Source organism: Neovison vison, chromosome 7, assembly GCF_020171115.1.
Source record: "Neovison vison isolate M4711 chromosome 7, ASM_NN_V1, whole genome shotgun sequence".
Classification (NCBI taxonomy): Eukaryota; Metazoa; Chordata; class Mammalia; order Carnivora; family Mustelidae; genus Neogale; species Neogale vison.
This window is the reverse complement of record NC_058097.1, coordinates 46,665,250-46,668,325: the sequence shown is the minus strand read 5'-3', so window position 1 is coordinate 46,668,325 and position 3,076 is coordinate 46,665,250.

Here is a 3,076-nt window from a genome sequence, read left to right as displayed (position 1 = left end):
CCAAAAATGACACCACCAAACACTAGGTGGAACAGAAGGAACTTGCATTCACTGTAGATGAGAAATGCAAAATGTGATAGCCACTTTGGACGACAGATGAGGGTTTCTCACAAAATTAAATGACCTCTCATAGGATCCAGAAACCACACTCCTAGGTTTTTACCCCAATGAATTGGACATTTATGTCCCCACAAAGTTCTGCACACAAGTGTTTATAGCGGCTTTATTCATTCATAGCTGCCAAAACTTGTAAGAAACCAATATGTCCCTCAGGAGATGAAAGAGTAAGTAACTGTGGTCCATGCATACATTCTAGTCAATCCCGAAAAGAATGGAAGTGAGCTATGGAGCCCTGAAAAGAAATGCAAGAGTCTTAAGTAAGTATTATTATTTTTAAGATTTATTTATTTGAGGGCAGGGGGCAGAGGGACAGAGAGAATCCTCTATGCTGAGCTGAGCAGGGAGCCCCATGCAGGGCTAGATCACAGGATACGGAGAAGATGACCTGAGCTGAAACCAACAGTCAGCCGCCCAAGCAACCGAGTCACCCAGACACCCAGGTAGATGTTACCTCTCATGTGTACATGCCAATTAGACATGCCGGCAGGAACCAGGGGCGAGGAACGTGATGATGGTGGGCTCTTCCGTGACTCATGAAGCACTGGAGGAATAGCCATCTGCAGGGCTGAGTCATGAAGTCATCTTGTTCACGAGTTTTTGGCCTGTTATTCTCAAGAGTAAAATGTGTATGTCCTCAATTTTCAGAGGCATATTAATATGACTGTGTCCATATTCATGTTATAAAGCTGGTACAAACTAGTAATATTCAATAATGTAACAACAAAAGAATGAGTTTGACCTGTTATATATTAAATCTTATACAAGAAAAACAGAGAAACATATTTTTAGTTCTTGTGAGACACTTAGAAATATTCACCACATATCAGACCACTAAGCAATATATATGCCTGTGCTCATGTATCCCATCAATCAGTACATCAGAAAATTAAAAAAATAAAATGCTAATTATAATAATGAACTGCTTTAATCTTAAGGTCCATTACATATATATGTGCATACACACAAATGCACACACATTCTACTTATTTAATCAGTTAAAAATACATAGAATGTGTGGTCCCTGGGTGGCTCAGTCATTTGGGTGTGTGTCTTTGGCTCAGATTGTGTTCCTGGGATCCTGGGATGACACCCCAAGTCAGGGTCCTTGCTGGTCCAGGAGTCTGCTTCTTCTCCCCCCTTCCTCTCCCTCTCCTTCTGCCCCTCCCCACTGCAACCCCAAACCCCACCCCGCAGTTTCGCATGCTTGAGCACACACACTCTCTCTCTCAAATAAATATTTAAAAAATATGTAGCATGGATTTTTATTTTTCTATTTTAATTCTTATATCTTAGGGGTGCCTGGGTGGCTTACTTGGTTAAACATTAGACTCTTGATTTCAGCTCAGGTCATGGGATGGAGCTCCATGTCAGACTCTGTCAGCCTCTGTGCTCAGCAGGAGTCTGCTTGAGATTTTCTCCCTCTTTATGTCCCTCCCCTGCTAGCGTGTTCAATAAATAAATAATCTAAATAAACAATAAATAAACAAATATTGATACTTTCATATTCTTAATAATCAAACTATTTGATTATTTCTCATTGAGAATGTAATCATTAGGTGTATCTGTTAGGGTCTGTGGACCCAACATGGCAGGGTGCGGTGTTCCCCCACATGACACTAAGCAATTCAGACATGATCCACCCAGAGATAGCACTGGATTGCAGAGGGTAAGTGTTTGCTCCTACAGGATGGCCTCCTGAAACTTGTGTCCCACCCCAATATCCATTTCTCCGCTTCTCCTTGTTATGCCTGAGTTTTCATGTCCAAGAGACCACCAAGGAGCCAACACCAATGTAATCACATGAGAGTTTATTTGACAGGCTTAATCTTGGGCCCACGCATACCCAGCACAGTGGAGTAGGGACTTGGACCCCGAACCAGATTACAGTCAGAGTTTCTAAAGGCAGAGTAGGGGTGGACTCGGTGGTAGGTGAGGACAAAAGGGATGTTCAGAAGGGCTATCAGGGTAAAGAAGACTGTCAGAATATTGGAGGCCTGGTTATTATCAAGCCAAGGCCGTTTTTCCCTCTAATGAGGCACTAACATGAAGACAATTGGGAGTTTCCTGGTGGAATGTCACATTCCTCCTATCAAGTGTCCTTGCTGGTGAGATTTAGGTTTAACTTTATTTCCATTTTCTTCCGCCTCGGCCTCCTCCAGTTTTATGGAGGGGAGGGCGATGTTAGGGCTTGAGGAACTGAGTTACTTGTAAATCTCTAGGACATTTGTAAACCAAGGGAGACTCCTGTCTTGCAGGATTGTGATCTCTGCAAGCTAACTATTTGTTTTGCTTTTAGGGCAGCCAGGGTTGGCTGAGGAATGTCACACATACTACCAAGGGGAGGGGAGTAGGTGGAGAGGGGGTGCAAGGTGCCAGCTTTTGCTTTGTCAAGATGGCTATACTTATGTCAGGGCTAGACTTGAGGTGGGTACAGCCTTGTTTTTCTTGGCCTCCACACTCCTCCCACTGTGGCCTCACATCAGATGCCAGCCACCAGCCCCAGGCTGCCACCTCTGCTTCTCACTGACCTGCCACAGTTTGGTGGTGCCAACAGCTTCCTCCTCAGGCTCAATTAATTTGCTACAGTGACTCAAAGAACTCAGGGAAACAATGACATACTGGGTTTTTTTTTTTTTTTTTTTTAAAGTACAGGAATGAACAGCCTGATGAAGAGATACCTAGAGCAAGACAGCAAACAAAGGAACTTTTGTCTTTTGACACATGAAGCTGTTGAGGTTCTACAGGTCAGGAACCTTTCCAGAAACTGGGCTCTCAGGTTTTTTTGGAGGTTTCATTACATAGTCATGATTGACAAGGACACTGGGCACTGGCTGATTCCACCTTCAGCCTCTCTTCCCTCCCCAGAAGTCAAAGGATGGGACTAAAATTCCCAACCGTCTAATCACACGGTTGAATCTCCTGACAACCTTGCCCTTTGGTGAAGGCCAAAAGTCAC